The 17,476-nt window shown below is 41.0% G+C and overlaps 1 protein-coding gene and 1 long non-coding RNA gene across 2 annotated transcripts in view; one reads left to right on the top strand and one right to left on the bottom strand.

Moving 5' to 3' along the window:
* Positions 1–17,476, bottom strand: part of CCBE1 (collagen and calcium binding EGF domains 1) — a 140,568-nt gene that overhangs the window by 79,060 nt on the left and 44,032 nt on the right. The gene's annotated exons all lie outside the window — the stretch shown is intronic.
* LOC310827222 overlaps positions 13,434–17,476 on the top strand; it is a 324,002-nt gene continuing 319,959 nt past the window's right edge. The window contains exon 1 of the long non-coding RNA XR_014556229.1: positions 13,434–13,487. This is a non-coding gene — a long non-coding RNA (uncharacterized lncRNA). The remainder of the gene's footprint in view (positions 13,488–17,476) is intronic.

Below are 17,476 nucleotides of genomic sequence, written 5' to 3'. Positions count from 1 at the left end.
TCCATCAAGCCGCAGGGGCAGACTTGTTCCGCATATGGTTTACCCTCGAATCTGCCCTGCAATAAGGCAGATGGCAGCATGTTGAATCTAGCGAGGGTAAATGACTGTCTGAAATTAAGAGTCTCATGTTCCACCCACCAAGGAATGCAGACCAGTGCTTTAGCCTCCCAACAAGTATGGTAAGTGAGGCTGACTGATACTGATTTCCTCCAAATCCAGACTGTGAGCTTCATTCATAGTTGAGTGGGGATTTCAATATGGGTTTGCCATTTCCAAGCCTAGCACTCTAGCCATGAACATTATATTCACTCTCATTTGGCCAACAGGATATATCTTTCCATTCTACATAAACTCATTGGTACTGTTTTGTATTCTTTAAACAACCTGGGCTTTTGTGTTTTTAAAGTGTGTATTCTAGCCTTTAAATATGAAGGAAAGCTGGCAATGCTTGCTAAAAAATTTCTCCTGGCTGCTTGCTACCTGTCCACAACTATAGAAGTCAGCATAAGATTGCTGGGATTCCCATGCTTTACCTGAACCTATTAAGTTCAGCGGCGCTTATTTATAGTCAACACATAACAGGATTGTTCTATATAGTACAGAAAAAAGATGCAGATTAAATTAAACAAAGTTAGAGAAGATATGTGAAGCTGTTTGATCAGCACATTTTATACGAGTAGCATTGTGCAGCTTTTTCGGAGCAAAATTTGGATCACTTGGACATGGAATTTTGTGTTTACAGTGGTGCCTCTGGTTATGTACTTAATTCGTTCCGGAGGTCTGTTCTTAACCTGAAACTGTTCTTAACCTGAAGCACCACTTTAGCTAATGGGGCCTCCCGCTGCTGCTGCGCTGCTGCCGCACGATTTCTGTTCTCACCCTGAAGCAAAGTTCTTAACCCAAGGTACTATTTCTGGGTTAGCGGAGTCTGTAACCTGAAGCGTATGTAACCAGAGGTACCACTGTATTTTGCAAACGGTCCTGGAAATGCAGTGAGTGGAACATAAAAGGGACAAAGCCTTGACTCTTATAAGCAGCAAGTTGGGATCATTATGTAGGCAAGGGTTCCCCCCCCCCTTTTCCCATTATTTCCCTTGCACAGTCAGATGCCATATAGACTTCTGGAATCTCTCTGTTCAGTAGTTTGCCAGCTGGTATTTTGACAGCTGTCACCTTGGCCAATAAAGCAAGGGCTGAAGCTAGGGTAATCACTGCAGGAGGTTTATACTGTAGAGATATATTCTTCATCCTCAGTTTGGTAGAGACCACATGCGGTAGAGCCACAAAAGTTATGGGGGGAAAAGAAGTTTTAAAAAAATGAAAGCTGATCCTAATTTTGAAGAGTGCAATCGTACTGACTTTGTGAGGAGCTTCAGGAATGCAGTTCTTCAGAACACACTTCAGCATATGAATGCAAAGAGCGGTTTCTTATTGCCTGGTGGCACCCTTGCCTTTCCAATACTGCATGTCAGGTCTGGCCATTTATAAAGCAGGGAATTTGCTTGCTTATGACAGGTGCCAAGTCCTGTTATTCAGGCTTGCCGTGGAAGGCAATGGGTTTCTTCCTCTGGTATCTGATTCTCCCCAGCTCCAGAGTTATCCCTCATTTTGAATTATGGTGCTGGAGGAGACTCTTGAGAGTCCCATGGACTGCAAGAAGAACAAACCTATCCATTCTTAAGGAAATCAGCCCTGAGTGCTCACTGGAAGGACAGATCCTGAAGCTGGGGCTCCAATACTTTGGCCACCTCATGAGAAGAGAAGACTCCCTGGAAAAGACCCTGATGTTGGGAAAGATGGAGGGCACAAGGAGAAGGGGACGACAGAGGATGAGATGGTTGGACAGTGTTCTCGAAGCTACCAGCATGAGTTTGACCAAATTGCGGGAGGCAGTGGAAGACAGAGCCTGGCGTGCTCTGGTCCATGGGGTCACGAAGAGTCGGACACGACTAAACGACAACAACAAATTCCTGATAGCTATATATACTTAAGAACATAAGGAAAACCCTGCTAAATCAGCCCTCTGATTAAAACCTCTGCTTAAAAACTTCCAAGGAAGGGAAGTCCATTCCACTGTCAAGCAGCTCTTACTGTCAGAAAGCTCTCCCTGAACAACGCTTACAAGCATAATAAAAACTTTTCTGAACTATAAATTAAAAAACTATTTTCCTTGCAATTTCTGTCTGCCCTTAGTTTGACTTTTACTTGTTCAGAGCAAAATAAAACTTAATTCAAGAATAAATACTGAAAGATAAGGAGAAAATTGCACCATAAAATGACAGATTTATTTGTTTTTCCTGAAATGTGTAATCTATTGATATAGATCTTGGTATAGATCTTGGACTGACTTTTTTTTTAAGTGAAGCCAAGCTTACTAGAATAACAAATAAAAGTGGGTGTAAAACAGATGACACAGTATACATTAGTTTATCCAATATTGTTAATCAACTCACAAAATGGTTTTCCACTGGGGAAGTCCATGTTTGAAATATGCTCTAATTTTTCAGAAGAGCATTTCAAACATCTTTAAACAATTAAACAGAACTTCCAAGATTTCCCTGTATCCCGAATGCTGAACCAGATTTTTCTTTTGCTTCTCGATACTGAGGTCGAAAGTAGAAGAAGAAAACAATATATAACTTGAACTGCCCTTAATTTTTAATAAGTTGACTGATCCCTTTCTGCATAATCAATCAATCAATCAATCAATCAATCAATCAATCTCTTCTAACTTAAAATGCATACCATCAGATAATCAATATTTGTGTCTTTCTGAAGATAATGAAAGTAATATAATGTACCACTTAATAACTTTAGGAAAAGGTAAGAAAAAGTGTGCCCTTCAATTTTACTTGTCAGTTTTACAAATCAATGTTGTGGCTTGCTAGATGCTTAATAGTTCACAGAGTTATCAAATCCCAAGCAAACACACACACACAAGGTCATCAAGACCCAGATATGCTACAATGTGTGAGTAAATGTGGGATTTTGGAAGCCTATCCAGTATGTACCGTGTCGAACAACATACATTCTTACTACATATAGTGCTCTGAGTTCCAGCAAACATACTCTAAATTTACATCAATATATCAATACTTCTTTAAAAAAACAACAACCCCATACTCTACTTGAAGAGGTGCTTTCTTGAGAGTTCACATGCTACAATTCCTTGCGTGCTTCACCCCCCCAACTTTTAGAAAATCGGACTATTGCTGTAATCTAATGTACGCTAGAAAAGACTGTTATGACATCCTATAACAAATTGCCTTCAAGTAAAGCAGTAAACATTCTTTACTCGTTTGTGATATGTACCATATGCTGGCCCAATCACACATTTTTTGTGGTCAGATAAGTATTTGCAAAAGTCATTCCCAACACCACGCAACAGAATAACAAGCAAAACTTTTACAGAGATAATGTATAGCATAGTGTCACTGAACAGATAAATGTTAAGCTCTTACGGGCCAGTTTTATGGGCTGCTTCACTTGTTACTGAAATACTAGATACAAGGCTGTCTACCACATACATTCAATGGTCCCCATAATAGGCAACAGGTCTTTTACTTAAGCTATGCACATGACATAGGGAGCCACAATTGGTCTGAGTCCCTGCGGTTTATATTCATAGCCATGGCTTAGTCAGGCTTGGGCAGAGGAAATTGAGACAGGGTTCAGTTCTTCCCTTCATTCTGCTGCTACACTACACTGAACTAAGCCATAGCATGGTGTAGAATGACATCTGAACCTGGGCAAATGGGTTTGGATCTCTTCATACTAGGCACGGGCTGTAATCAAGGTTTATGGCTTGTAGTTTTGTCCAGGAGAGCAAACCAATCAAGGGGGATCAAAATAGTCCTGATTTCTCTGTGAGTGCCCATGCTCTCAAGTTTCTGTGTCTCCCCCTCCAAAAGGAGTACACTTTCTACTGCAAGCAACCTTCAAAAGCACATGAAGTTCGGATTCTAAACATTTCAGAATTGGAAAAAAAAATCAAAATAATAGGCATTAACAAAACAGTCAGCTGCAACAGTCAGCAAACTTGCAGCTAGCTTGCATTACGTATCAGCTTGCAGAAATGCATTCTTTTTCCTCTAAAAGGTAATCAAAATAGAGGTGAGTGGAACCTCTGGGACATTCCATTAAATGGGTGCTACAACAGAAAAGGCCATGAGTACAATAAGATACATTTGAGTGCCTGCTAATTTCTTAAACATCTAATCTGCTGTCCCAGCTCAGATTTGCTTCATATAGGTGGATAGATCGACAAACCCTCCTTTGGGAACACTTTCATATTCACATTACATTTTTTAAGACATATCCAATGATGTTTGATGGGTGCACTTAAAAAAAAAAGTTATCTCTGCAAACACATGCATCATGCAGGTTCACTTTTTGGGCAGGTTCAAGTTTGCCATTTTTCAGTATTATATGAAATGCTAAATTCATGACAATGTTTGATCCTACTGAATAACAAGATAAAAATCAAGGATGGGGTGGTTGCAAAGGTCTTTTGTGACTGACACTGTATTTAAAAAAAGACAGCATCATCCATAAATGTTTTACAGGGACGTTACTTGGATTATGAGAATCAGCATCATCTCCAAAAGTTTTGCTCTAGGCTTTCCTAACCAATGCACCCACCCCATCATTGGATTCTCCACAAACTCTACATCATCTGTTTAGATTTTATGCTCTGCTGGACATACTTGTTATGTTTTATCTCCCAGATAGCGGATCAGCAATAAAGGTTTGCTTTTGTGTCAGATTTTCTTCTTTAAAACTTTGAAGAGGTCTTATTGCAGCAGGAGTTTGAATTCTCACATGGCTTTAATTCTTCTTTTGAAGGAAGGGAGAGAATGCGAAGTGGAACGAGAAATATAGTAGGACTGCAAAGTGTGTGATGCCTAAGAACCTGGCCAGCACTTTAGAAGCTCTTAAGCAAGTTGCTGCTAAGGGACACGCTTACTCTGGGATCTGAAAACAGATACGAAGTCCCAGGACCTCAAAAACAAGTGCAACAATAATTAAAAGCATTAAATAAAACAACAACAACTGTAACAACAACAAAATCTAATTAGGTTTGTAAAAGACTAATTAATGACCACATGTCTTCCTGGGAAGCAAACTGTCACAATGAAAAGGGGTTTATTTAATCTTTTACAGTGATGTCCTTCATAATTCCAATCACTGGAATTAACGTTGTAAGTCTCCAAGCTCAAATTAAGCCCTCCAAGTGGACTTTAATTGCACTTTGAGAAGTGCCTATGATTCCCTTTGCCACTATAAACAAGAGCCAAGAACTCCCTTCAAATTGCCACTGAGGTGTGTTCCAAACTGAGGTTCCGCTCAATAAAAAAAACGCCTCGTGCTTCTTTTAATATCTTGTTCTCTTCAGAGCAGTAAAGTGTAAGAGAGAATACAAAGGAGCCCAAATTTACAACCCAGGGGCAGCTTTGCATTTTGCATGAATTTGAATATCAAGTCACTGAAAATGAGTGATTTTCCCACCCTTCATATTCATGGACTTTCCCCACCTTTTCTTCTTGCCACTGCGTTATAGTACTGATTGGGGAGGAAGTTTGTGTCTGAGTCTGAAGTGAGCTTAAAAGCTGAATCCTAACCATGTCCACTCAGAATCCAAGTCCTAGGGAATTCAACAGAGCTTACTATCACGTAAGAGGAGTTAGCATTGCAGCCAAAGGAACACAGCTATGGAGGCCACATAAATGTACCAACTCCATCCCTCAACCACAGGATATCTTTCCCCCTTGTGGGCTGTGACATCCTCCCCAAGTGACTTACAAATGCTTTCCAAATATCTAAACACTAAACTATGAATGGGTTGACCAGTTTGTTTCTGGTCTCTCTCACTTTCACATATACTCATTCATAAATTCATCCTGTTCCATTTCCACCTTTGAGATTTGCTTTGAAAATGATAATAATAATAATAATCCACAGGGGAGGGTGTATTTATATTTATACTGAGGTGTTTGTTTCTGAAGGAATTCTCTATTGAAAAGTGCATTTTAAATGTATTCTGATTATTATTATATTTTTATTATTATTATTGGGAGCAACAGACTGTACTGAAATATTCAGGAAGCACGAAAGTCTGCGGAAAATTCAAGTTTTGACCTGCACTTAAGTCAAGGAGGTATAGATCAGGCTGCCTCAGAATTTGCAAAGATCGAACTAATCAAGGATGCCAACATACCACCCTCTAAAAATGTACATGTATCAATGTGTAAATCAATTTAACTGAGAAAGATGCTACTTTTAAAAATGTGACATGTCAAAGGGACAAGAAATGGAAAAATTCCTTAAATATTCTGCAAAACTACTTTCAACTCACTTTTTTTACCAGCTTTTTTGTCTTTTCTTCATTCTTTTCTTCTGCCCTGCCCCTTTTTAAAAGAAAATTGATACTGAAGATATTATTCTTGTTTTATTGCTTGCCCTTCATCCTAAGGTCTTAGGGTGAATTACAATATTATATGAGAATATCTTGTAAGCTGTTTCTGTATGTAGAAGGCTGGGAGGAAGGAAGAAATTAAATGTGGTTTGGACTTGCATCATGATTTTCTATTTCTTCTTCATCTTCTCTTAATCTTAATGCAAACTGTTCGAACCAAACAATAAAACTAAAAGCAGGGGAAATGTTGATGCAAACAATGACTTTTCCAAGTTGTATAGAAAGCTAGCAGATTTTTTTGTTGCTGTTGTCAGCAGCAAAGATATCAAGGAGATGTCCATTAATAAAATAGGTGGGAGCATGAGACTCTTAACCTCAGGGTCATGGGTTTGAGTGTCACGTTGGGCAAGATTCCTGCATTGCAATTGGCACGATTCCTGGGGTTGGACTAGATGACCCTCATGGTCCCTTCCAACTCTACACTTCCATGATTCCTTAAAAAAAATAACAGCTTGGATCCAAGGTTGCTGTTCAGTTCATTCAAACAAGGACAATCTGGGTTACCCATTCTGCAGGAGTAGATTTTCAGACAGACACGTGAGGCTGTGGAGGGAAGGGGTGACAGAAAACGCCCATCACATGAGCATGAACAATTTCCAGAAGGGAAGTTAAGATCCAGGCCAACATGCTTTCATTTTTAGCGCAAATGGCAAAACATACGAACCATCTTGTTCCATTTTAGACTGAGCACAGACTGCACAGTACCAGACAGTTGGAATTTTTTTCCCATAAAATAAAACAAAAGATTAGATACAACCAATCACGCGGGTTTTGGGTTTTTTTCACACGTAATTAAATCTATCTTAGTTAATGTGCTCAGTTCTATAAAACACAATGGAATGAAAACAAAAGCATACAATGGTTGGGAGAAGACCACAGTTAATATTGTGTGTATATATATTTTGCTAGTCTCCTGAATGATATGCTGTCCTAAAGACTACCCAAGTAGACATTTGTGGTTTTCCTAGTTTGTGGGCAATTTTGTATAACACTTCAGATGCAAAGCCATAATGTGGGTATGGGGAATTATTTAACTACATGGGAGTCTAATTCTCTAAATTATTTTTAAGAGGCTGTCGAACCCTCGTCCCCAACCCAGCCCATACGCAAAATACCAACCATGTGTTGTGGTCTACTGGCTGCAAAGGAAGATTTTTTCCTCTGCAGCCATGGCTTGAATTCAAGCCGTGACTGCAGCTGCAAAGGAAGAATTAGAAGCGCACTCTAAGAGCACTCTCCTGATTCTTCCTTTCCAGAAGTAGTGCCTGTTGAATTTAGCACCTTTTCCGTGTGCTACATGGGGACAGGAAAAAGTGCCAGATTCAAAAAGTGCAGTATCCTTCCAGCGCTTGGAAAGTGATAATCAGAGTGTTCCTTTTCAATTTGGCCCTCTCACACCTTATGTCACATGACATCAAGTGATGGGCAGGTGGGCGTGGCTTGAACCAAACCATGCTGAGGGCCACATGGGGAGGCTCTGTTGAGTGGTCGATAATCCACCCCGTTTTAGCAGCCTGCACAGGATTGCCAGAATGACCTCTGCTTTCTAAAACAGCATAAAATACTCAAGTATAATACTCCAATATCACCACATTTTACAGGCTGCCTATATATTTCTGAGACCTGTTCAGGGTGCTGGTTTTAACCTATAAAGCAGGGAGAGGAGAAAACATTTTTCAGCAAGACCACTATGTCTCAAGAACAACCTTCTGGGAGCCACATGGTCATGGCCAGAGGCAACAGTGGATGGAGCAACAGATGTCACTCTTACCTTCACACAGTAACAACAACAACAATTTATTTATACCCAACCCATCTATCTGGGACAACAACAACAGCAACAACAACAACAACAACAACAACAACAACAACAACAACAACAATTTATTTATACCCCACCCATCTGTCTGGGATTCCCCAGTCACTCTGGGTGGCTCCCAACAGAATATTAAAAACACCAAACATTAAAAACAGGGCTGCCTTCAGATGTCTTCTAAAAGTCAGATAGTTGTTTATTTCCTTGACATTTGGTGGGAGGGTGTTCCATAAGGTGGGTGCCACTACTGAGATGGCCCTCTGCCTGGTTCCCTATAACCTCACTTCTTGCAGTGAGGGAACCGCCAGAAGGCCCTCGGTGCTGGACCTCAGTGTTCGGACTGAACGATGGGAATGGAGACACCCCTTCAGGTATGTAGTAAGCCACATTCCAACCATGCGAAAGTCAGAGATTTCTACACACACCTCCATGCAGGCAAAATGCAACATCACAATTGAGGGATGCATTCCGGTTAGGTGTCATGGCTGGATGCAGAGGTGTTTGGGAGGCACCAGCTGAAGATCCCCCAAGGTTAGAAGGCTTAGAACCAGGGGGTTGGTGGTGGGACAACCATGAGTGGTCAGAGGGAGAAGAGGGAGACTGGGAGTTTGAGGTGTTGGAAGCTGAAGAGGTAACAGGGTTGAGTGAGGAGGAAAAGGCCGGGGCAGAGAGCAATCCAGAACCAGAGGCAGAAGCGTAGGTTGGAGAGGATGGGGCAAGAGGCAGAGATGAGGCAAGCTGCTGAATAAGTCAAAGGGTCTCCTCCTGCTGCTGCGACAAGCTCCCCTTCTGCCTGGTCTCCCAGAACATGCAGAGAAGTGAAGAGTGTGGAGCAAGGAGAGACAAGACAATGGAGCCTCAGGCTGCTAGGGAGAGAACCAGGGGAGGAGCCTTCAGTCCTTGCAACTGCCTCAATGGGGCAAGACACTGTGATCACTAGGCTTGCACTGTTTTGGTTTGTCCGAATAAAGAGTTAACTTCACTGACACCAGTGTTCTTTGCTGCTGATCTACTCCTGACTCTGGCTCCTGGCAGTACCAGGAGAAGACCACTTTTCTGCTGAAGCTCATCTTCTAAGCTGCCACCAACACCCATTTGCAGGGTTCAGGACTTATGTTTCCCCATGCCAACATGTGTATGGAACCACATGAAGGAGAAAGCAGCTGTGTGAGGGTCTGCAGCAGGAAAAAAGGTGATATGAAGGTTATGTACCTCCTTCTCCTGCTGCTTCTCTGTTCCAAAATGCCCTCTCCTGAGCCAGCTTTTTCTTAACAGAAGTGGTCATCAGGCTCTGGAAGCAATGCCAGAGAAAACATTTTGAAGTACATAGCTCAAAACTCAGATTTCCCTACAGCACTACTGCATTCACTGTCAAAAATTAGAGCATCTTCTGCCTCCCAAGAACAACAGAGAACACGCCAATGTTTCAGAAACTGAACATTCAGAGCGCTTCCTTGCAGGTGACAGGTCCACTTCCCAAAGAAAGGAGATGGTAATTTGCAAGCCAGGTTAGATACAAGTAAGACAAAATCAAAATACACCAGCAACCTGCTGTTGTCATTATCATGAGCAACAGTAACCAGCACCACTGTACAAAGTATTTAAGAATGCAATCCCTGCCATCTTAGCTTCACAGTCGAAAGTAAATTATAGAAACAGAATACAGAGAAGAAGAAAAAAACCCAAAATCAAAAACTTGGTCAGGGAGGCTGGCTGAAATAAATGAGTCTTCCAATGAACTATTTTTTAAATAAAGGAAGAGAACCAGTCCAATGATTACCAAGCTCTAATGAAATCCAAAGTTAATGAGCAACAGAGTAAAAGGCACAAAGAGAAGGAATAGTAGAGGAAATACAGAGTTCAAGAAGCAAAAAAGAATTGCGGAAATGTAAGAAACAGAGGGATAGGCTGGTGGGTGGGCTTGAGAGAAAATGGGGAAATTAAAGGGGGAAAATAACACAGGCGCTAAAAAATTAACACACTTCCAAGTGAATAACATACACTTAAGCTGGATATGAAATGGAAGAGGTAACCATCATTTTTATATCTATATCTATATAGGGAAATCCCTATCCTCTACAATAAAATAAAACTTCAGGTCAAAAATTCAGACCTGGAAGATGCTTGAATCTCTGCTTTGGGGATTAGAGATGCGCTGTATAATAAAAAGGGTTTTAATGCTGCCTCTAGAGTTCAAGTGCCCACATAATAAAAACCACGACACACTGCAGGTCAATGGCTGAAAAAATAATAAAGAATGAATTGCCTCGCTTCTGCTGCAAAAGACTAGGTTTCAGGAAGGAGGTAATTAACCAGGGATCTCAAGAAGATTGGCAAGTGCCTGTACCTTAACCAAATGAATTTTCAGGCTGCCTCCTTCTCCCATTGTGTCTGTGTGTGCGAAAAGAATTAAAAAGTCAAGGCAGTCTGGAGAGAAATAGAAAGGCTTTCACTGGAATAAATAGGCCTTGAATCCAGCTACTAAGGGAGCACCAAAGCAGCCAAACAGAAAATATTTATTGCAATATGTATTATAATACTAGTATTAGGTTGTCATATTGTTCATATGCACAGAAAACTGTCAGAAAGTACTGAGGACAATTGTGAAACCCAGCAAGGAAACGAACTACCTTAAGAAAGTGTGGTTCTTTTATTTTAGTAACTGCTTATGTTTGCAAAATGTAATTTTCCCAAAGGTCAAGTGAGGAAAACCAAGCGAACATTTTTAAAAAAAACAAAAAGTGGAGGAAGGTCCAAACTTCTCAACAACGTGTTTTCTCAACACAACTCTTATGCTTGTATGCATCCAAAAAGAACATTCAAGCCCCCTCATCTTTTAAAATCAGCCGGTGATATCATTCAATTACCCTCCTATCCAATTAGATAACAAGTTGATAGCAAAGTAATGTTTTCTGCCTGACCCAGTTTACAAGGTACACTGGTTGCATGGATTAAGAGCATGGCTTAAGAGCACAATGCTGGATCAGACCAAATGTATATCTGCTAGTCCACCAACTGCCAGGAAGTTCTAGCCAAGCCCACAGAACATGAGGGCAATAATAGACCTCTTTTGCTATGGTTTCCAAGAAACTATTTGTCAAATTTCCCCCTTTAAAGCCACTTCAGTTACTTTTCATCTAGAACCGTTAAGACCCACATCCATTTGGTTGTCTGTGGGTAGAAACAGGCTCATCTGTGGTTTGGGATGATACTGAACTGCATTTAGGAAATCTTTTAATTTCAAGATTTCTCCAGTCCCAGCTAGAATTGGTGTAAAACACATGCAAGTGAATATGCAGAGGTGTCCACACACTTCTGTCCCTAGAAATCATGGTAATCAGCACACAATGAATCTGAGCCACTGTTCAGGTGACTCTGATTTCTGATTTTTTGGAAATTCTGCTGCTACCTGGAAAACAGATCCATTCATCTAGCACAGCATTGGCTACACTGAGTTACAGTGGCTCTCCAGGTTTCAGACACGAGACCTTTGCAGCTCTGCCTGGAGGTGCCAGAGATTTTATTTCTTTATGACCCAACCTTCACCCTAAGGTCCCACCCTAAGGATTGTACCCGATAACTTCTTAACGCAACACAGATGCTCTAAGGATTGAGCTACAGCCCTTCCTCAACACAGAAGCTGCCATGTCAACGAAGATCATGGGAAATAGAGATGGTGCATGTACTTTTATACCCCCCCAAAAAAACTTAATTAAAAACAATTAAAAAACAACGAAGATCATAGGGTCCATCTGACTCGGTTTCAGATAGGGGGTTGCTCCCAGCCCTCCCTGGAGAGATTCAGGATTGAACCTGGGACTTTTACATGCAAACCATGTGCTCTACCACAAAGTAAGACCTTCCTTCTGCTTAAGCCTCAGTTTCAGACGTGATTGTGATATACAGTGATCATGTCGTCTTCATACAGAAAAAACAGCTGCATGAAAATGGCCTCCACGTCACCTTTCCCTCCTAAAAATAAATCGAAACATGAGACCTAGGCTTCTAAGAGAAGAACACCGGCTGCACAAAGTGCCCAGCGATGCATGCCCACCTCCAATACAAATAAAATGTATTTATCCTGCCAAGATTTTCCTGGATAATTGTCTCAAGATCTGTCTGGCCTGTTACGTCCGAAGGAAAGTTTTATTTCAGGCCCAACACGTTTCAGAACAATATTTTCTCTGGGGCACATTTTGAAGAGCAATTATCATCAAGTGCTTAAACCACTATGGTAACTCCTGGAGCTAAAGTGGCTTATACACTTAATAAGAATCACTGTTCAAAGTGTGCCCTTGCAGAAGGATTGCTCTGAAATGCACCAGAATGAAATAAATCTTCCTTCAAGAGCCTGGAATTCCTTCGTTAGATGTTGCTTCCCTGGTTTAGTTGTCAGTTTTTCTGTTGCGCCTGAGCCCACTTATATGTTCCTTTCTCCCTTCTGCTGTTGCTAGACCTTCAACCCTTGTTCTCCCTCATTCAAAGGAATGGCCGAAGCTATATTATTTAGCAGCTTGCTATCATTCTAGACTGGGAGTGGCGGCCAGGGCCCAGTACATTTCTGAGCACAACTCAGAATGTTGCTGCTGACCTTTAAAGTCCTAAATGGCGTCAACACTGTATACCCAAAGGAGCTTCTCCACCCCCCATCGTTGAGCCTGGCCACTGAGGTCTACCTCTGAGGGCCTTCTGGTGGTTCCCTCACTGCGAGAAGTAAAGTTACAGGGAACCAGGCAGAGGGCTTTCTCAGCAGTGGCGCCCTCCTTGTGGAACACCCTTCCATCAGATGTCAAGAACTACACAACATTTAGAAGACATCTGAAGGCAGTCCTGTTTAGGGAAGTTTAAAATGTCTGACGTCTTATTATGTTGTTATATTTTGCTGGAAGCTACCCAGAGTGGCTGGGTATAAATAATAAAAATTATTATTATTATTACTACTACTACTACTACTACTACTACTACTATTCGTGCTGGTTATCACTGGGTCCATATGTACTAGGCTTCTATAGGAACTGGGGAACACATTGGATCTTCCAGCCACTTGACAATTAAGTAAATGTAAGGGAATATGGGAGGGTGGCGCTGTGGTCTAAACCACAGAGCCTAGGGCTTGCTGATCAGCCCTGCGACGGGGTGAATTCCCATTGCTCGGTCCCTGCTCCTGCCAACCTAGCAGTTTGAAAGCACGTCAAAGTGCAAGTAGATAAATAGGTACCACTCTGGTGGGAAGGTAAATGGCATTTCCGTGTGCTGCTCTGGTTTCACAGGAAGCGGCTTAGTCATGCTGGCCACATGACCTGGAAAAACTGTCTGCGGACAAACATCGACTCCCTCAGTCAGTAAAGCAACTGGACTTAACTGTCAGGGGTCCTTTACCTTAACCTTTTTAAGCAAATAAGGAGTTGTTACAACCCAGAGCTATAGCAATCTTTTGGTTCACTGCACTTGCTTAACTCTCAGATCCCTTTGTTATTAGGTAAAGCATCACTGTCAGCTGCTCTCAGGCAGGAAATGTTAGGTAATAGTACAAAGGGACTGGCAGGGAAGACACTGGGATGTTAACTTTCATTTTCTTTCCTTACGTCTGCTATTCTAATGGTGTGCCTTCTGAGAGCAGGGATTTGCCTTAGATTTAGATTTACCTTAGATCAAGATGCCTTTGCCTGGTTAGGTAAACTTGTCCCATCACTGCTTGTATTATCTATACTGACCAGCAGTGGCTTTTCATGGTTAAGCTGAAGGCATCAAGGGTCAAGCCTGGGGTTCTCTGCAAGCAAATCACAGGTTCTGTCATGGAGCTTTAGAAACTGAGCTATCAATTGAATTGTCTGAAAGAGCACAATGCCCCTTCAACGCTCAAGTTAAGCAGGTCAACTGCCTGTCCATGCCTGGAAGGGAGACCACCTGGAAACCCCACTTTAGGGATCAGTCCATTTCCAGTGCATGTCTATTCTCTCTTAAGTATTCTCTCCTGTTTCTGCATTAATCTGTATTATTGATTGACTGAATTTATATCCCACCCTTCCTCTCATACTAAGATACAAAAGTTTTTTTTATCACAGCACATAGTTTATCACAAAATAAGGTATATGAATACACAATTTATTGCAACACACACATTTCTAAACCTATTTTATCCTAAAATGTGTTGCTTTATACATTTTGGTACAATTTTTGATACAAAAATGGTATTCCAAAAACCAAAGGATAACAATATTCCAATTAGTTTGAGAGGTGCAAATTAAATCAGCTTGCTTGAAAATATGGACCAATGAAGTTTTGCTCCATCTGTAGCTTGAATGCACTACTATGATCTTTCAGGAGGAATGGAAGAATGTTTGTGGAGATGTGCACTTGAAACTGATCAAGTGACGATTCTCCCACAATTCAGATTAGTAGGGAGACATTGCAGACATTACCCTAAGTTTTCCACCCATCATATGCTCAATATGCCGCCAATCAGAGCTCCCTAACAAGCAAGCACATTTCCCGCATTCACACTTCATATATTTATATGTATACTTAAAGAACTCTACACGAAAATGCAGTGCTTGAGATGACAGATCTAAAAGCACCCAACACTAAAGCTTGTTGAAAAATAAGTCATTAACTGTTGAGTTACAAATTATTATCATTATCATTATTATGGCAGCTTACAAAATCAAAAATACAAAATAGAATAATTAAACCCAAGAAATCAGTAAAAACAAACCTTTTCCAGCAGACACATAATTAAACAATTTGTAATGATCCTCTTGCATGCTACTTACATAAGCATAACTAAATGATGTTTAAAGTCCATCTTAATTTTGACATTTTTCAATACACACTTTGAAAGTGATGTTTAATCATGCACATTGTTTTAAAATCCCCTCCCACAACGATGTGCGTGACTTTCATACATTACCTATTAAAAAACCGGTCATCTGCTTTCCATTTGGCAATTGATCTTTTTTAATTTAAAGGAGATTTGATTTAATCATGCAAATGCTATTGTTAGGGTGTGGAACTATTGTATTTTTACATTAAGTGACTATCAAAAGCTTTTCTCATTATAAATATTACGATTACATCATAAACTCTTCCAGTCCCTGCATTCACTCAACAAAACTTTCCCCCTCGTCATAAAACGCAGGTGATTTAACCTCCACGGTACTGTTTATGTACTTACTTAACATAGCTATTCTAGTCTTCTTCTTTTTGTTCTCTATTGTATTGTGAGGAGGCTACTCATGCTCAAAAAAGTGCACAAGGTTGCATAACTGGGACATGTAGTGGAACAGAACCATGCATCTGTCCTTCTGACAATGGCCTTATTCTTGCTTACATGGACAACTTGGGCAGGGCAGCAGTAGGGTCAGGGCTGCATGGATATACCAGCAGGAGAAACATTCTCTATCCACATTTAGGACCAGCATAGATCACCTATACTGGATTTATTACCCAACTTTCTTTTGCAACACTGAGAATGTGATAACCTTGAACCTTTTGTCAAGTCACCTATCCCATGGTGTTCAAACTCAAGCCTCCTAGATGAAGGACGACACAGTACTCTCCATTATTATTTCATACCTCCTACTCTCGAGCATTCAAAGTAGGCTCAGAACTGAAGCCCTGGTGAAACTCATTCAAGTTAAGCACTAATCTGTGCCTTCGTCAGGCCTAAGCAGGAGATTCTGCCACCTCTTCAGAGATTACTTCTGTAAATAAGTTGGATTTTAGATGCTGGATTTCTTGCCTGCCTTGACCCCAGTTGCTGCTGCATCATAAAGTCCATCCAGCAAAAGCTCTTGCCTACTCCTTATAGGATAGGGACGCGGGTGGCGCTGTGGGTGAAACCACAGAGCCTAGGACTTGCTGATTAGAAGGTCAGTGGTTCAAATCCCCGCGATGGGGTGAGCTCCCGTTGCTCGGTCCCTGCTCCTGCCAACCTAGCAGTTCAAAAGCACGTCAAAGTGCAAGTAGATAAATGGGTACCGCTGCGGCAGGAAGGTAAACGGCATTTCCGTGCACTGTTCTGGTTCACCAGAAGCGGCTTAATCATCCTGGCCACATGACCCAGAAGCTGTACGCTGGCTCCCTCGGCGAATAAAGCGAGATGAGCGCCGCAACCCCAGAGTCGGTCACGACTGGACCTAATGGTCAGGGGTCCCTTTACCTTTACCTTTTTACTCCTTATAGGAAGGTTTACACACTTTGCAGCAGAGTTCTTAAAAGCAAAAGGCTCTGTCTGGGAGACAGGGTGTGGCAGTTGAGTCAAATAAAAATCCACCAAAATTATTTCCATATCTTTTTTTAATAACAATTAACCTTTAATTTAACCATACTTGAACCAACCAATTACCTAGAAGTAAGTTTCATTGCATTTAATGCATTTAATGGGATTTAATACCAGGAAAGTGCACATAGGGTTGTAACCTTTAAAAACGTTTGAAATATTGAAAAGTAATTTAGAAGGAAAAGGCACGTAATGATAAAACTCCACCATAAACATTGTGTTTTTTCTTCAACAGACCCATGAAACTAGAGCAAGCCTTACATCTGTAGCATATTAAAGCACTTATTTGTGGCTTATTTTAATCCATGTATTAGTTATGGGCATATGAGGTATTGCAACTGCACACACACACACACACACACACACACACACACACACCTCATAATGTGTTAGGTTTTGCATTTTGAACTCCGATGGGAGTTGATAGATGCATGAAATGACTTGTTACTCTAGATTTACCTGATCTCAACACATCTAGGGGAGTCATATACTGTACTGATCTCCTAAGTTGTTTTATTTTAGATGTGCTTGCCTCAGAGGGTCCAAAGAGCAATATTTTTCCTGTTTGATACTTCCAGAAATACTTGTTTTCGCTCAAAGCATAATTCTGTAGAATCAGCACCACACTGTAACCTATCTATACATTAAGATATTCTGCTGAGGCTCTTCAGATACCAGTGTCAGAGCTACAGTATCTAACAATACGTCTCAGAAGAGGTACCCCAACTTTGGAACAACTTTCCTACAGAGGATCATTTGCCACCCACAGTGCAATCCTTTCTATGTCAAGCTATAATGTTTTGTCCACCCAACTCTTTTAATGTATGTATTTTTTATCATTAAAGGTGTATCTTGGCTTTTTAAGTCAAGATATACCATACCAACCCTTGCCTCCTATTTGCCC

This window comes from Podarcis gaigeae (assembly GCF_964106915.1).
Source record: "Podarcis gaigeae genome assembly, chromosome: 11".
NCBI classification, from domain to species: Eukaryota; Metazoa; Chordata; class Lepidosauria; order Squamata; family Lacertidae; genus Podarcis; species Podarcis gaigeae.
This window is presented reverse-complemented; position numbering and strand designations above follow the sequence as displayed.